Below are 19557 nucleotides of genomic sequence, written 5' to 3' on the forward strand. Positions count from 1 at the left end.
CATAAGTGAAAGTGCCAGTGAGTGCGGCAGCAGTGGATCATAGTCATACATACATAAAGTGATAATAATGCCTGTGTGACGGCCTGTGTCGCCAGGATTGACATGGGCTCAGCGCTTGTTCAACAGTCTGACGGTTGACAGGTGGAAACTGCTCCATAATGTGGTGTAATGGCTTTTGATACATACTGTAGGTATCACTTGACTGGCCGCAGCCGCCGCAGTGACATGAACAAATTGTGGCTGGGGTGGTGAGTGTCCTTGATGATCCATTCAGCCTTGGCTACGCACCGCTTCTTGTCTATGTCCTAGAGCAGCGCTTCTCAACATTTTGTGCATCAGGGCCCACTTGAAAATCTTGAAAGTGTTCGCTGCTCACCCATCATTTTGGCGCGAGTGTCGGGGCACGACTAATAATTGAGCTTAGAGAAGCGGTCAAAAAACACATTAATGTGGAATGGTTATTGTGAAAAAATATACCAAGTGAAAGATTATATCAAAACTAACTGAAAAAGTTACACAGTGTGAGGTCAAGACCACTTTGGTAGAGGTTTGGACTGTGTAGTTACCTTGCCATGATTTAACTCCAAAGGTGGACAAGACATCAAAAATAATTGTTCCATTGATTAGAAATTGATAATTCAAAATATGCTCCTCATTGACTTACATTGTACGGTGAAACAGCTCCCAAAGTCACTCTTTTAGCACGTAAACGAACACAAACAAAGCTGATTCAGACAATATAGAACATCACCAAACCCAGTATCGTTTGTTATTTTAATAAAAATGTCAACTTCCTGATGATTTTACTATTTGAAGATCCGGATCCGCGGATCCAGTCCGGGTTTTCTTCTTAATAAAAATAGCAAAATCAACAGGAAGTTACATTTTTTTATAAAAAAAACAAACAGTACCGGGTTTTGTGATGTTCTATATTGTCTGAATCAACTAAAGAGTGACTTTGAGAGCTGTTTTACCGTACTGTAAGTCAACGAGGAACATATTTTTAATTAGCAATTTCTAATCAAAGGGAGCAATTATTTTTTATTTCTTGTCCACCTTTGGAGTTACATCATGGCAAGGTAACTACACAACCCAAACCTTTACCAAAGTGGTCTTGCCCTTTAACAAGAGAGAAAGAAAAATGTAAGTCTGTGATAAGGCCCACAAAGTGAATACAATCGGACAGACGCACAAAAGAACTGACAGACTGTTAGAATGATGAGTGATGATGATCAGACTGCAGCAGTTCTACAACTCTCTCTCTCTCTCTCACTGTGTTCTACTCCTTCTGCAGACTCCGTCAGATCCATCATATTTCCGTCTACACCTATTTCCCATCTTCTCTTTCAGCCGAGAGGTCGCGGGGTGATGAATGCCTCCACCACTCTCTCCTGTCCTACCTTCCCTTGGGCTCTCACTTCAAACTGTCTCACACGCCCCCTCCATTTCTTCTTTCTCCCTCTCTCTCTCTCTCTCCCCCTCTTGCTCTCTCCTTTGTCGTCCCTGCCTTCGCTTCTGCACAGTAACTGGTAAAAATAGAGCTTCATAAATCATGCATCTTCTCTCACAGTAGTATGTATGAAAGAGAGAGAGAGAGAGAGAGAGAGAGAGAGAGAGAGAGAGAGAGAGAGAGGGATAGAGAGAGTGAGAGAGAGAGAGAGAGAGAGAGAGAGAGGGGGGGAGAGAGAGAGAGAGAGAGAGAGGGAGAGAGAGAGAGAGAGGGAGAGAGGGAGAGATATGGAGGTAGAGAGAGATGGAGGTAGAGAGAGAAAAACAATGAAATAGGAGATTTCTAAAGACAGAAAGAAAAGGGAGATGAGATAAAGTGGTGAGAAAGAGGGGAGCCAGATGACATCAAGCAGCAGGAGAGAAAGAGAGAGAGAGAGAAAGAAAGAGAGAGAGTAAGAGAGAGAGAGAGAGAGAGAGAGAGAGAGAGAGAGAGAGAGAGAGGGCGTATCGGGGGAATGAATTGGAACCACAGGTTCCTGGCTCTCAGTAAAGCTTTGGGGCCGTTTGGGGGGCTGCCTCACCCCGGGGTTGCACCAGACGAGATGAAACGGATGTTAACACGACCAGGGCAGACGGCGAGCGGTCACCCAGCCGCCAGAGTGGCCATGTTTCAACTCCGCCGAGACGAGCGCTATAGCGGTCTCTCTTTCACGCCTCTGGGTGTGCTGTCACTTGGTCAGAGTCAATCTGTCTGTCACCGTAAATAACAAGCGCAGCCCCTCGCACTTACACCGGACAGAGAGGTAAGTGAGAAGAACCCCTCGCCCCCCCCCCCCCACTCCCCAGTGCAACCCCTCCCCTATAGCACTTACAATCACACTAGCTCTAAAACAAGTGATGCCGGGTTCAGTGGGTCCATAATATCAATGGTTCTCAAAGTAGAGGGGTCCTTGCGGGGGTTCCAAGGGGTCCCCAGCAAAATGAGGAACAGTTGGCCATTCGATTCAAAAATAACCGCGACGCGTTGTGAGCTTGTAGATCTGCATGAAACATTTTGAAGAATCTTTGTAATCATTTTGAAACATTTTAACAACACAAATCCTCTCTTATGTGGGTCCCTGGCAAAAAACATCCTTTCAGACGGGGGTCATATACTTATCAATTTGGGGGTCCTTGACCTGAAAAGTTTTGAGAACCGCTGCGCTAACGATTCCCAAATCTCGTTTTGGTTTGAAATATGACTTTATTTCTTTCCCTCTGGTGCACGGGGCAAATCCCCAGATTCAAACCGCCGTGCTCGTTGTCTCTCCAAAGTCACACTGAGGGCAGATCACTGAGGTAAATCCTGAAGAAGTTTGCGGTCTAATTTTGGGGTGATCTCTCATTACGATCTGACAGGAGAGAATTAGCCATCAGGGAAACAATGCCTCCGTCCCCTCAATGACAACACTGAGGAGGGAGAACGCACACACACACACACACACACACACACACACACACACACACACACACACACACACACACACACACACACACACACACACACACACACACACACACACATTTACTTGAGTAAAAGTACAAAAGTATTGGCATCAAGATATACTTAAAGTACCCAAAGTAAAAGTACTCGTTTAGCAGAAAAACGTTTGAAAATAGCAGATCTACAAGCTCACAATGCGTCGCGATGCGACGCATTGTGAGCTTGTAGATCGGCTATTTTCAAATGGACGAAATGTATATGGGGCTGAAGTGGTTCATGCATGTTTTGTAATAATAATCTAAATCTGCAAAGTAACTAGTAACTAAAGCTGTCAAATAATTGTAGTGGAGTAAAAGTTAAATATTGTTCTCTGAGACGAAATGGAGTAGAAGTAAAAGTATTGAAAATGGGAAATACTCCAGTAAAGTAAAAATTCCTCAAAAGTTGCTAACAGGTGCACACACATAGACTTAACCTCACACATACACACTTACAGTATGCATGAACGGAAAAACAACACATATACATAAAACATATGCATATCTGCATATTAAAGAGATGGTGCCATGGTTTTGCACTTTTTCTGTTTTTCATGTGTCTATGAGGTTGATAGAACTTCATTAAGCCCCCTGGTGGTGTTTTTATGGTGTTTTATGTCTTCTCTGACTATTTTGAGTTTCTACCTGGAGGCTGAAACCTTGAGGGTCAAACGTGCCAATAGAAAAACAGCCCTTTAGTGACATAGTAAAATTGTACCCTCCCCCTCATTATCATAACACAACAGGTGTGGGTATGAGGAGGAGGGACTAGGACAGGTGGGTGGCGCTAAGGTGGTGGAGGAGGTGCTAAGGTGAGAACCAGGTATACTTAATGAACTGGAGGCGTGTCCACATAAAAACATAATTTTAACACTTTCTGTACACTTTTTTGAAAAAAATCTTCCTCCTGGTATAACCATAATACCTGATGATCATGTTTTAGGGAGGGGAAAATCACTGAAAATCATGGCACCCCGTCTTTAATTTAGATACTGCTGCGGAAATCTTGTATCTCCATATTGTTGGGTAAATAAACACCATACTTCGTCGTTTGACAGTGTGGCGCAAAAGTAGCGAAAATTGTTGATCTAAAAGCTCACAATGTGTCACACTGCATGCAGATCTGCTATTCATGATCATTTAGAAAATCTTTGAAGATTTTTGCCCACAATGACCTGCCAAACAGGGACACCAGGGTGAAAGTGGTTAAGTGTGTCTATGTGGGTTTTATGAATATTGAACCAATGAAAAGTATTAACAAAACTTTATTGGATCCATTGGAATACAAGTAAACTCTTCCTGAAATTTCATGTTACAAGGTTTCCACCCGACAGCGACGATATTATACGCATACACAAAGTACAGACCAGCACACACTCACACACACACACACACACACACACACACACACACACACACACACACACCCCAACTCAGCGGTCACCTTGCTGCAGAGCGAACCAATAAAGCAATATAGCCTTAATCCCTTATATAGTAGAACCAGACACAGACAGAAACACAGTCATCTGTGACTACTGACTCAGCACTGTTACACACACACACACACACACACACACACACACACACACACACACACACACACACACACACACACACACACACACACACACACACACACACACACACACACACACACACACACACACACACACACACACACACACACACACACACACACACACACACACAGGCACACGCAAAGGACTTATTTCATTCACTGATAACAATCAGTCCCTGTGAGCGGTACACACACACACACACACACACACACACACACACACACACACACACACACACACACACACACACACACACACACACACACACACACACACACACACACACACACACACACACACACACACACCACACACACACACACACACACACACACATGCTGAAATAAAGGCCTTGTTCTAACAAAACACTATGATTCAAACATATCGGTCGGATCGGCGGTTGCAATGTAGGTGTGAGGGCCGCATACCCGGCCCGAACCTCTAGTTTAAGTAAAAGCACCAATACCACAATGTAGACTGTATTCAAAACGTTACTTGAGTAAATACAAAGATATTGGCATCAAAATACTTGACTTCATACACAAGTCAAAGTAGTCATTTATGATGAAGAATGTCCCATTTCACAATGTGTCACATCGCAACATCGCAAGAGCTTGTAGATCAGCTATTTTCGAATAACCGAACCGGCTTAGTTGATTAATGTATGTTTTGTAATAACCCAAATCTACAAAGTAACTTGTAACAAAAGTTTTCCAATAATTGTAGCGGAGTAAAAAAGTAATGGAGCAGAAGCATAAAGTATTGAAAAACTGACAAGTTCAGTAAAAGTACAGCACAACTGTACTTAAGTAGAGTATTTGTGTAAATATACTGTACTTAATCACTTTCCACCACAAGGAGATAGTTAGAGAGAGAAGATGCGAAAGCACAAAACTGCTTCCTCCAAGCGGGCGATGGCAGTCCCTCTCTGAGCGACGAGGAAGCCGAGGTCAAACCGGTGTTTTAATAAGTGATGGATTCAGAGAGGAGAGCTGTTCACCACAGGGGAGACTACAGGCCCAGAGTCAAGAGTTCAGCAGATATACAGCAGGAAAGGCACAGTAGAGCCTGGGCACACACAGCCTTCATATTTCATGAAGCACTTCTCCGTGGCTTCATGGAACGCGCGGCTGTGAAGTTGTTTCATGGCAGTTTTAAAACCACCCAGAACGGGTCAGCCCAGCGGAGGAGGAGGAGGAGGAGGAGGAGGTGGTGGTAGAGGAGGAGGGAGGAGGACAGGTTTCACATCGACATGCTGGGAGCATCTGTCTGACTGCCAGAGAAATATATTCCTGTACGAGCAGCCATGCATCCCAAAATACACTATTCTCTCTCTGTGGCTCTGGCTCTTTCTCTCTGTCCCTCTCTGACTTTCTGTCTTTCTCTCTACCACTCTCTCTAGTCTGTTTCTCTCTCTCTCTCTCTCTCGTCTGTCTGTCTGTCTGTTTGTCTCTCTCTCTCTGTCTGTATCCGTCTCTGTCTTCCTCTCTCCCTCTCTCTTTGTTTGTCTCTCTTTATGTCTCTCTCTTTATCTGTCTCTCTCTCTATCTTTCTCCCCTCTCTGTATCTGTCTGTCTCACTGTGTGTGGTGTGTGTGTGTGTGTGTGTGTGTGTGTGTGTGTGTGTGTTGTGTGTGTGTGTGTGTGTGTGTGTGTGTGTGTGTGTGTGTCTGTGTGTGCGTGCGTGGCGTGCGTGCGTGCGCGTGCGCGCGTGTGTGTGTTTGCACGTGTGCGTCTCTCTCTCTCTCTCCTCTCTCTCTCTCTCTCTCTCTCTCTCTCTCTCTCCTCTCTCTCTCTCTCTCTCTCTCTCTCTCTCTCATCTTCTCTCTCTCTCTCTCTCTCTCTCTCTCTCTCTCTCTCTCTCTCTCTCTCTCTCTCTCTCTCTCTCTCTCTCTCTCTCTCTCTGCCTCATCTATCTTTCTCATTTCAAGTCATTTCAAAGTACTTTCTTGGCATGGCTGTTGAAAATCACTTTTTAGCAATTTTTTGGCTAATATATCCGGCCTTCTGGGTATTGCTGATCACTGATCAGTGTAGTGTGTGTGTATATGTGTGTGCGTGCTTTCTTGTGTGTAAGCCCACATGGGAATATGCTGTATGCTTTGTGCATTTAAATACAATGCAAGAACTTTTTTTTTGCAAAGCTCCCCACACCTGACCTTCCACTATGGATAATCAGCATCAGCCAATGTGTGTGTGTGTGTGTGTGTGTGTGTGTGTGTGTGTGTGTGTGTGTGTGTGTGTGTGTGTGTGTGTGTGTGTGGTGCACACGCTTGAGTGCACGGACACAAATAAGATGAGAGCACTGACAATGAATACATGAATATAAGTTTGTATGGTGTTCCTTCCTGTTACAGTATTTGCATGTGTTGCGCGCATGCGTACGTGCGTGCGTGTGCGTGCGTGCGTGCGTGTGTGTGTGTGTGTGTGTGTGTGTGTGTGTGTGTGTGTGTGTGTGTGTGTGTGTGTGTGTGTGTGTGTGTGTGTGTGTGTGTGTGTGTGTGTGTGTGTGTGTGTGTGCGTGGTGCGTGGTGTGCGCGTGCGTAGTGCGTGCATGCGTATGCTTTTCCAGTAGATGGAGGGTGGAGTGAGTGTAGTAAAGGGTCAGCCTGTGGCGGAGCACAGACATTACCCAGCGTCGCTCGCACCGGGGGCAAAGACTGCCATCTTTTAAAAGATTTGGGATATAGGGACACCAGGCTTAATGTGGTTAATGGTGGCACCTGTTTATGTTTTTATGCAGCACTGTTTATATTTTTGACCCAAAAGTTCATATATCTCTTGGACAGCTTACTGATAGTTCCCACAAAGTTCAAGAAAATCCGCCCTTCCGTTCTCAAGTTACTGTATTTGGACAGACAGACAGACAGACAGACAGACAGACAGACAGACAGACAGACAGACAGACAGACAGACAGACAGACAGACAGACAGACAGGAGCTATTACTGTACAATACTCTGCCACAAATGCAGAGCAGGGTCATAAAGTACAATACAATACAATACAACTTATTACACAGCTCGCCGGTCTACAAGCTCTCTCGCGTTTTGATACGTTGTGAACTTGTAGATTGGCTATTTGGGCCAAATATGTGTTTAAAGTGACATGCTCAGAATAGGGACGCTAGGGCTTGTGTGGTTATTAAACTGTTAATACGGAAAATCATCTGTTTTGGAAGATTTGGTGACACCTGTGGTGACTGGTGGTCACACCAAATGTGTTTTTATAGGCATGCGTCAGTTAATCAAACTAATCGATTTAATCGATTATTAAAAAAAAAATCAATCGCTATTTTGGGCATGTCATTATAGACGACAATGTTAAAAAAAAATCTAAAACCTTAAAACATTTAGAAAATAGCTAATCTACAAGCTCTTAGCTACAAGTTGCAAGCTTGTAGATACGCTATTTTATAAGAAAAACATATAGTTTCAGATCCCAGAGTTCCATTGGTAATGAAGCGTGTAAAATGGGTGACACTACAGTATATGCAAAACGACCGTTGCCATATACCATCTAATTGTCCCCAATAAAAAGTATAATAAAAAAAAGGTAATGAAGCGTGTAGCATTGGCGCTACACCCCCAAACATACCAGCCTGTTTGACTGGGAGAGAGAGCATCAAGTGTTTTATTGATACGATAAATCAGTGGATTTTGGAGAGAAAGAATACAAGTTCCATAATGCTCCAGTGCTCTCAGCTCATTAGTCAGCGGCTCGTTAGCCGGTGGAGGTGGCCCGGCCCCTCCCTTCTATATGTCGTTGCTGTTGGGTGAAAACCTGACCAAAACTGTTACTGTTACTAAGGATTAAAAAAAAAAATTGATACTTTTGTGTGACGAGTATGGCGAAGTACGGCATTAACTTACGAAAAACATAAAGAGTTAAAATATGGAGATGAGAGGTTTCTGTCCAACAGCAACGATGCGCATGCATCATTTCCTGTGTGTGCATTAAATTAGCATACAGTATTGTTATGATTATATGATTAGGACTGACATATATATCTGCTTGACCAGTAAATGCATTTGTTGATTCACTCTCATCTGCGTACTGAATGACACTTGACCTAACACCATGGCCATAAATAATCTGCTTTATCAGATAGACTGACGCCTGTGCATGATGCCATCTGTTGTTTGCCTATTCATTCTGTTCTTTTTCATTGCTCATATCTTCTGGTCGCATCATGTGACGATTACTGTATATTGTCTGTCGGGTGTCCAAAACTGTAACTTTTCAGGATTCAAATAAAAAAATAGCAAAAGTAGCAGATATAAAAGCTCAAAACGTGTCGCTTCGGGCCGCGCTTCGAGCTTGTGGATCTGCTACTTTTGATATTTTGACACTGATAGTGTATTAGTGACTAGTGCATTCATTTACGAAGATTCGTCATTTGGGGTTCCAGGGGACTGGCAAGCCCCTAGCTTTCACATTTAACCTCAACATTCAGGTATTTTATTCATACTATCTCCACCTCTCTCTCTCTCTCCAGATTAATCTGATTTTAGATCTACACTTATAATAATAATAATAAACTTTATTTGTATAGCACCTTTCATGACATGACATGCAGCTCAAAGTGCTTTACAGAGCAAGAATACAATTACAGTTACAAATAATTTAAGAAAAATAAGAAAAGCAAAAGCATAAAACACATCTTACTATCTTACTATCTTATCTTACTATCTTACTACTATATAATTGACAAAAGCTCAGAAAGTTCGTGCGGGGTAAGCAAGCACAGGATCACTCCATTTGCCCCGAAACTTGCCACAGACTGTTGATCAGAGCTATGGCTATGTTTTAGGCATCTTACCCCACCTCGAACTGTGATCAGACTCTCGGCTTGATTGATTCTCTGATTTTCCTATCAGACCCTCAGCCTGATCTGGCAGGTTGCCATAGCAACCAGATACAGGAAGTCTGACCTCTTTATCACATGCCCGAGGTTGGGAGGATGGGACTAGAGGTTAGGGCCGCAACGCAAAGCGGGGAGGGAGGAGAGGAGCCGAGAGGAGAGGCCCGAGAGGCCGGACTTCGCATGACGTGTGTGCAGAGCTATAATTAGGCCAGGTCGCCGTCATGGTTCAGAAATATCTCTTACAGAGGAAATTGACTACTTAGAAGGGATAACAGTCGAAATGTTTAGGAAAGATGAGGATGTGAATCTGTTACACACACCGCTAAAGCATGAGGAGGAATTTGACTATTTAGAAGGAGGAAATGTTTGGAGAGTTTGACGCGGCCCTGACATCTGATGAGTCTTGGACTCTGTCTGGACCAACCTCGGATCGGGCCTAGATGTGAGGGCCGCGAAGCGGCCCTGACATCTAGTTAGTGTAATTGATAGAGGTGGGCCCCAGCAACATTTTAATATGTGTCACAATCATTTTCAACACGTTAACCATATTTTATACTTAAGATTTGTGCAAATATTTGAATATATATATATTTTCATTATTACGTGACACTTTGGCTGAGATGGCCCGCTTGCCCGAAACTGGCAAACACACTGAGGGACCAGCTCTAAATGCAACTAACCTACAAAATAAATAAAAAGCGGTGGTATCTGCCTCATGTCTATATTATGCATAGGCTACAAGCAATACATCGTTTGACATATTTTATATTTTTTATCTATATATGTGTTGACAAATGTCGGGCGCATACATATTTCATTTGAGGTTTGCCACTGTTGTAATTGATTTTGCATGAAGAATAAAGCATTCTAACGAAATACGCACAGCTTTGCTCCCTGGTAAGACAGCCTCGGGGCTGACTTGAAAACGGGCGGACCTCACGCTCAAATCACCAACAAAAAAACATGAATGAATCTGACTGCTAGTGTAGAATTGTCTTGCACGATCAAAATATGGTCGTAACTTGCTTAGTGAATCGGAGCCATTGAGACTGCACGGGCAGGTGGCGGTGTGCATGTACAGACGTGACGTTCCAAAGTGTATCACCAGTAGACATCAGTGGATTTTCCAAGCATTGTCACAGACACGCTTTGCCAAGTGTGAAATGGTGCCAGGTGTGAATTGGCCTATTTTAATTCACAAAAGGCAAATCAGGCACGTCAAATGGGGGGGTGTTACATGTGAGGGTTATTTCTATATTATGTATTGCACAGTGTTTGGTACGCACCCTGACATTCATTCATTCAGCTCAGGTCCTGCTGTGGATGAGACCTGGGTGCCACTGATTGGCTAGGCACCTTCAATCAGACTGGACCAATCACTGAAGAAGGCCTCCTATTTAGGAGCTGTCAGCATCTGTGTGAGTTGGCAGTGTGTTACATGCTGTCCATGGTGTAACATGCTGTCCACTGAGTGCTGTGTTGCAGTAGGGGTGCTAAAAGTTTGGCAGCCCCTGTGCTCTACAGGTGCCCACATTTTGAGTTTGTTAACCCGCTATTTTACACTATAGTTTCAACCAGAACCCTGTTCTATGTATTACTAATCTCTCAAGAACAGATTCTGCTCTGCGTTGGAATCTGTCGGGGAGGTTCGTCATAACGTGTACGCACTGACCTACAAGTGGGCGTGCCTTCAGATCAGGAAGCAGGCCGCGCTTTACCCAATCAAATGTAGTGGGCGGGATTCACGTGTCCGTCGATCCTTCCCCACTGGAAACCAACCGAAACTAATTTAACAATAGCGTCCGCTGAGAAGACAAAACCACGGAAAGATATTCACATTTTAACTTGCTCTTTCATCATAGAAACAAGTGGGCTTATAACCAAAACGATCCATGTTCTCTGGGAGAAGTGGTGTTAGTGTTCCGTGTAGAAATATTGTTAGTGGGAATGAAAACATAGTCGCACCACCGGAAGTGAAAGGCTGAAGGCAGACCAAAACCCCGGTTTCCTTGTGCACGGGTGCTCCATTTTGCTCCCCCCAGAGCTAACTGAGATAGTAACAAACAGCAGAGGTCGCTATTTTTCCTTTTCAGTTGGCTCTGGGTTCCCAGATTGATGGATTACAAACCACCAGCGCCAGCTTTTTGTAAACCAACCTTTTTGCCTTATTAGAATAGAATAAGTAGATTAGTTTAGATTTCCATTGTACTTTTTATTTTGATGTAGGTTAGGATAGTTGGAGGGTTTAAAAGTAAGGGTAGGTTGTTTTGTTTGTTTATTGGTTTGCGTCTGGGGTTGTTTTCAAGTATGTAGAATTCAAGTGCAAGATTCTTTTGTAAATATCATTTCAAACCTAAAAGAAACCAAAAGAAGGTCATGTAATAAAACAACAATTCACTTTTCAACCTGATGTCACGGTCCTTTCTTTCCCCTAGACCAAAGGATTGTAACAGGGGGGAAAAAAGACTTTACAGGGAAAATTCAGGAAAAGTTAAGTGTGAAGAGGTCGGACGTCATGTCTGTAATCAATTGCCAACAGATGCCCAAACCTGTTGTTTTGGGGAGCGCCGGTTTCCGTTCATTCAACGTCCTCCTGAGTGTAGGCTGATGAGGCGTCGTGCAGTGGTGTTTTGTGTCGAGAATAGCCGATGTACCAGAGCCTTGTGTTAGAGAGTTCCACCAATGAGGGGGCAGAAACAGCAGCGGTCACGTGGTTCATGTAAACTGGAAATAGTTACAAGGAGCCGTAGACTTAAGTGCATTCCATAAACTTCCAGTTTAGGGCTTTGTCACTATTTGCCAATAGACGGCTATGTATGTGAGTGTCAGAAATCTCTCTCTCTATGGGTCTGCGATGTACAAGCTGACTGAGTTTATAGGTCTTCTTTTCTTCTTTAAAAAAAAAACATATTCTTGGGCTTTTATGCCTTTACTGACAGGACAGTATAGGCTGACAGGAAATTGGGAGAGAGAGTTGGGGAGTGACATCCAGCAAAGGCCGCCGGGATCGGGACTCAAACTCGCTGTCAGGCTACACTGAGCCTAGGCGCCTGGACCACTACGCCAGCGGTCCAGGCCAGGTCTTCTTTTCTTCTTCTTTAACCCTGTTTTAGCACATCTATTTTCGCTCTTTATGCATTTTGTTGTTGTTTCCCGAAGAGACACCGCATTTTGTATTTATGTCCCTCTTCCTCTCCCTATAGGGTGTAGTTCAGCTTCCCCATCGGCACCCCTACTGCTGTGCTTATTACTGTTTATGTTTTAGTTGTTGGTAGTCATGGCTGCCAGTTCACACCTGATGTTGTGTGGGAGTTCCGACTGCTCTAGACGGTACTGAATAACTGCCAGCTTGCATAATGTCTTCAAACTAGGATTGAGGTCCAAGATGTACAGGTCATCACCATGGAAGAGGATGATACGATCTTCCGCCATGCAACAACCATCGGTCCGGCAACACTTATTTGACAACGGGTCTTTCCCCTTGGTCTCAACCATCTTCCGGGAGAAGGTCTGTGGATTGCATTTCCACAAATCATTGACGTTGCGGCCACCAATTACGTACAGCTCTCCATTGTAGGCAAAGGCTAAATTACTCGAGTATGATTCTGAAGGCTGTGCAGAAGGCAGCCAGCAGTTGGTCTCTGTGTCAAAAACGCTCACAAACGAGTAACCCGTGTCATAACGGGGGTCCCACCCAAATAAAAATATCTTTGTCCCGAGGATGGTGGCACAGTTGAGAGATGAATAAGTTGGTTGAGTGCCTCTGGTGTTCATCAAAGACCTGACCATTGTGGTGGTGTCTAACTTATATATATAGCTGTAAGTCAGCATATACATGACCTTCCCGAGGACACAGGCGCTGTGGCTGACACAGGCGCATGTGGCGTCGCCACACCCCTTCCCTGGAATAGTCCCAGAAACCTTGGTTTTGAACCATCTGTGAGTGTCAACATCAAATGCATAAAGACATTTGTTGCAGCTGTAAGGGAAGATGTAGATGATATCTTCGATCAGCACAGCTGACCCACGGAAATTAGGGCAAAATTCTCCTCTTCCAATTGTCACTGTTTTCAACGGTCTCCAGCTCAAAGACACTGTATGGAAAACGTGCACATGAATCTGATTCTGATCCATGTCATTCTTCACAAAGGAATACACCTTGTCCTCCACTGCAACAGCAACGTGACTATGTTTATTTACGTGACTACGTGCCCCTTGCAGTCCTTTCAAATGCGCAGTCCAGCAAAACATCTTTCTTCCTTTCTCTTTTTTTCTGAATCTCTGGCTCCCTCTCTCTCTCTCTCTTTCTCTCTGGACGCCTTTGACACCTGGAGCACCTTATATAAGCCGGTGTGATGTCACAACACGAGCCGTTGCCATGCCTAATCGCATTTTGCGCAGGATTCTATTCCCGCATAATATTTCCCTTTTCACAAATTGCTAAAACAGTGATTCACAACCTTTGGCATTTCACGGACCCCCAGTTTGATATGCATCAGGCCACGGACCCCCATTTTATGCAATTTGTTTTATCTCTAAAATTGTCAGTGTTTATGTAACTTACATTTCTACACTCTGAGTTACAGAGCCATAAGGGTCCATTTGGACCCCTGGTGGCAGTGTTGCCATGTTATTATAAGCGACTTTGGGCTTGTTTTTCTGTAAAGTTGCTTGTAAATATTGGTAGTTGCGGGTTGCATATCAAACTGGGGGTCCGTGAAATGACAAAGGTTGTGAAACACTGTTTTAGCAATTTGTGAAATAAAACACATTAAAATAATAGCAAAGGGCAGTGAATCAGGCAATACAGTGAGGACATGTACAACAACACAGAGATTTAAAAATCAACCAAAACATCAGCTAAAAGCAAGAGTGAAGAAGTAGGTCTTGAGCTGTGCTTTAAAGATATCCACAGAGGGAGCCTGTCTTAGGTGTAATGGGAGTTTATTCCACGCTGTCGGTCCGTAGAAGCAGAATGCTGCTTCACCGTGTTTTTTATACTGTATGTCATTGTAGGCACCTCTAGCAGGTCAGCACTTGAAGACCTGAGGGGCCGGTTTGGAACATATCTCTCTAGGCAGTCATAGAGGTACTGTAGGAAGGTGCCAGACCATTTAGAGCTTTATAAACTAGTAAAATAATTTTAAAATCAATCCTAAAAACAACCGGGAGCCAGTGTAGTGAAGCTAGAACTGGAGTAATATGTTCTCTCATTTTAGTTGTAGTTAAAACTCTGGCTGCCACATTTTGAACGAGTTGTAATCTGTCAGTTGTTTTCTTTGGCAGGCCAGAGTAAAGTGCATTGCAGTAATCAAGCCGAGAGAAAACAAAAGCGTGGATCAGCGTTTTTGCATCGTCCAACGGCAGATAGGCTCTGATTCGCGCAATATTTCTAAGATGAAAGAAAGCAATCTTGGTAACATGATTAATGTGTGTATTAAAATTCAATTCAGAATCAATAATAACCCCCAGGTTCTTTACTGTAGTGTTACTTTCTACAGTCAGGTTACCAAGTCTACTTATTATTGATTCTCTCTGCTCACTAGAACCAATTATGAGAACTTCTGTTTTATCCTCATTTAGCTTAAGAAAGTTCTCGCTCATCCAGCATTTTATACTGGACAGACAGGTCAACAACGGGTCTAGAGCGCAGGGGTTGTCTGGAGCTACAGAAATATATAGCTGGGTATCATCAGCATAGAAATGGAAATTCACTCCGTGATCGGTGATGAGTTCTCCCAGCGGCAGTATATACAGGGAGAACAATAAAGGACCAAGAATTGAGCCCTGTGGAATACCAGAACAGATGTCGTGTTTGTCTGAATCAAAGTCAGCTAGACTGACAAAAAAGCTTCTGCCTGTTAGGTAGGAGTAAAACCAAGACAAGGCCGTGCCTGACAAACCAATCCAGTACTCCAGGCGTTTTATTAGAATTGTGTGATCGATTGTGTCAAAAGCAGCCGTTAAATCAAGGAGTAGGAGAACGGATAATTTTTTGTCGTCAGCGGACACCCTAAGATCATTAATTACTTTTACAAGAGCTGTTTCTGTGCTGTGACCTTTCCTGAAGCCAGATTGGAATTTGTTATGAACCTTATTGTTCTGTAAAAACACATCCAATTGATGGAAGATAGTTTTTTCTAAAACCTTGCCCAGAAAATGCAGATTAGAAATTGGTCTATAATTACCCAGCACAGAGGGATCAAGGTTGTGTTTCTTGAGTAAGGGCCTGACTACAGCCGTTTTCAGTGAGTCTGGAAAGACGCCTGAGAGTAAAGAGCTGTAAAGAGAATTTTTAGGATATCTCCAATCACACTGTCTAAAACCTCTTTGAGAAAAGGGGTGGGGATAGCGTCTAGTGAGCAGGAGGATGATCTTTCTGCAATGATACATTAATTTATCACTTTAAAACTGGCCTCCATATCTTTTTTCAAAAATAGCATCACGATGTGTTGTGAGCCTCTACAGTAGATCTTCATTATTTTGCAATTTTCTTTTATCGGGCTTAAGTGGTCACTTTTTTTGCCATCCTCATCCTTTTGCCTTTTTTGCTGGAAATGGCAGACCTTGTCAACACCAATGGTAACGACCATATAGAACAGGATACAGGACTGAATGGCTATTTCTACGGAAAAGTATAAATGTATGTAATTTCACTTTTTCTTTGTGATAACTTTAAGGATTACCACTTTAAAGTGCACAGACTGTGCCAACTACAGGATCATCTTAATAATACATGAGCTCCCCTGAAAATATGATAAGTGAAATTTATCTATAAAATACTGACAATATGCTATTTTCTGCCATGCCTTTCTATTCTTCTGTATCTTCATTATCATGGATCACATGTAAAATTAGGCGATTAATGATGCATGATTCATACATGAGGGAGTTTCATCACTGATTCACTTTAATAAAGACATGCATGCTATTCTTGTCATCGTCATGGCAGCGTGGCAACGCAATATCATAGCCTTCACTGACTTGATCTCCGTGCTCATGCATGTGTGTGTGTTGTTGATACATGACGCATTTGATGTCTTACAGTAATTGTACCAAGAAACCGCTGCTGTCGGGCAGAAACCTTGTATCTCCATATTTCAACTTTTTATGTTTTTTTGTGGGTGAATGTGTGCCCTGCTTCGTCGTGAATTAAGATCAATATAAGAATGTGTTCTTCATGTCGGGCAGAAAACTCATATCTCCATATTTTAACTTTTGGTGTTTTTTCGTCAATGAATGCCCTACTACTTGATCATACTACAGCGTCACACAAAAGTATCAGATCAAAAATTGCAGATCTACAAACTCAAAACGCGGACTTATGAGGTTTCCACCCGACTAATCTCTCAAGAAGAAGGGCGCTGTTTTTCCTTTTTTCCTTTTTTTTACATGGGTTCCCAGATTGCCACCCGACATACTGTACACGATTTGTTCTGCCTGGTTAATTAAAGCTTAAATCAAAAATTGAATAAAAAAAGTAGGATAGTGTCGCACTCAAGTAGCGAAAATAGCCGATCATTGTGAACTTTTAGATCTACAATTTTACCTCTTTTAGAAAAAAATTTAAGTCTGTCTGTCTGTGGGTTTTACAAATATTGAACCAATTAACAAGAGCTTGCGACTAAAGAATAACTACATTGGAATTAAGGTTATTTTTTACATTTCCTGAAAAGTAACATTTATGGACATACAAGGTTTCCACCGGACAGTGAGCAAATGACTGAACTCAAGTGTATGTGATGGGTATTGAACCGTTAACGATGAGGATCTCACGTAAGCAGTCTGGCGTGCTGTGTTTTCTATTTAATGCTCATTGTGTGTTTATAGTTTAGTTTGTTATTTGACCTATCCGTGTGTTATTCGTTTTTTGCTGTTGTCGATTTATTTCTTATTTCTTGATTTATTTATTTTCTGACACTGCTTCTGGGGGGGTCCCTAGAACTAAATATTTTCAGATGTGGGTCCGCGGCCAAATACATATCATTTTGGGGGTCCTATGAAAAAAGTTTGAGAACCACTGATAAATGGTAACATACATTTAAAAAAAATAACTGTTAGGATTTAGAAGACATTTTGTAGAATCCCCAGAAACAATAAGATTTGAGTTACAAATAAAAAATATAAATATTCAAAGATTTGCACACATTTTCTAGTTTTTTTCAAAAATCATAGCGCAGCACTCGTCTGCTATTTTTTGAATAGCCAAAGAAATCAAAAAATTACACAAATGCGCTCCCCGGTCTTAATGGGTTAACTGATTATTGCATATCGTCATTATCGGGTAGAAATCTTGTATGTCCAAAAAATCTTGTATGTCCAACACCGTTCATTTTCAGGAAAAAAATAACCTGTGTTCCAGTGACTCCAATGTACTATTTAGTCACAAGCTGTTATTAATACTTTTCATTGGTTAAATATTTGTAAAACCCACAGACAGAATTCACTACTTTCTCTTTCACTTTAAAAACCTTTAAAATGAGCAAAAATAGCAGATCTACAAGAACATGTGACACATTGCAACGTGTTGAGAGCTTGTAGATAGGCTATTTTCAACACCTTTTCATAACAGTCTTACACAGCATTAACGTACAAAAAAAAACAACAACAAAAATTCAAAAACGTAGGAGATAAGGAGATAAAAGGTTTCTGCCCGACAGCAAGTGCTAACAGAAAGAAGTAGGCCTACATGCTTGCAGCTACTGTATGTGTTTCTTTGCTAAAAGAGTCAGTCGGTCCTCTATTTAATAATAGTAATAATACATTTGTATAGCACCTTTCAGGACATGAAATGCAGCTCAAGGTGCTTTACAGAGCAAGAATAAAGCACAAGTGCTTTACAGAAAAAGTGCAAATAATTTAACAATAAAGCAAAAAAGAAAAGTATAAAACAACCCCCCCATAAGTATGCTCCCCCGAAAGCCATGGTATAGTTCACACATTGAAAGTACGTGTGTCTGTGTGCCTGCACATGTTTCACCTATAGGAACAAAATCCATTTGTCTTCATTGTTTAAGTGAACAATTCCTGTCATCACTTCCCCAGTTTAACCTTGAAATGTCCCCTTGAACAAGAAGAATAGCTGCATGCTACCAGCCTGGCTGTGTGACGCTGTGTCACCAACTCACACTTCACCAGTCTCCCATCCTCTCTCTGTATGCCTGAGCTATCCATTCAGTGTGTGTGTGTGTGTGTGTGTGTGTGTGTGTGTGTGTGTGTGTGTGTGTGTGTGTGTGTGTGTGTGTGTGTGTGTGTGTGTGTGTGTGTGTGTGTGTGTGTGTGTGTGTGTGTGTGTGTGTGTGTACTTCATCAATACTTTCTATACTTGTGCTCCTCACAAGCAAAGTAGAATTTGAAAGATAGACATTGTGAGGACAACTTCCCTGGTTCTCACCAGAGAAATGGTTGTTTTTATGGTTTACGATGGGTTTTACAAGATGTTTTCTTTTTCTTACAATCAGTATACTGATTGGGGTTAGTGTTAGGCATTTAGAGGTTATATTTAGCGGTTATCTAAAATGTAGATATAGTGGCCCTCATTTATCAACGGAGCGTATAAACCGGCGTATATTTTTCCATATATTCGGCCGTACACCAACGTCGAAGTCACATTTATCAACGAATCCTACACAGCTGATGCGAGCCTACATTTGGTCCCAGGCTTGATAAATGTCACGGCTGAAACCTAGCGTCATTTAAATAACACGCCCTTAAATATTCTCAAAACGCCCCGATTTTACGACATGAAGAAGGACCAGAATACGACCAAAGACATCAAAAGCCAATGAGAAAGAGTTTCCCCCGCCTGCCTCGCCACACACGCACACGCACACGCCCCCTCTCTCTCTCTCTCTCTCTCTCTCTCTCTCACACACACACACACACACACACACACACACACGCCCGCCCAGCTGTGTTTTTCATGTATTGTAATCCGTACCGTTACCGTAGCGGTACAATCTTTGTCACGTAGGCTTGTAGCCTACATGAATGACATATTATGATACCATATACGTTTGTATATTAATTTATTTAACCCATACCGAGCAGTGCACAAGCAGTCATGTAGGATATTCCCCGTGAGACTCGGACGGGCGGCAGTGATTCCCGTACCACCACGTTAATAAGAGATTGGAGCGTCG

At 42.6% G+C, this 19557-nt stretch overlaps 1 protein-coding gene across 1 annotated transcript in view; it reads right to left on the minus strand.

Annotated features, from left to right (window-relative positions):
* Positions 1–19557, minus strand: part of gpc3 (glypican 3) — a gene marked incomplete at both ends in the record, with an annotated part of 152823 nt that overhangs the window by 54998 nt on the left and 78268 nt on the right. The gene's annotated exons all lie outside the window — the stretch shown is intronic.

Source organism: Gymnoscopelus braueri (assembly GCF_963280865.1).
Source record: "Gymnoscopelus braueri genome assembly, chromosome: 20".
NCBI classification, from domain to species: domain Eukaryota; kingdom Metazoa; phylum Chordata; class Actinopteri; order Myctophiformes; family Myctophidae; genus Gymnoscopelus; species Gymnoscopelus braueri.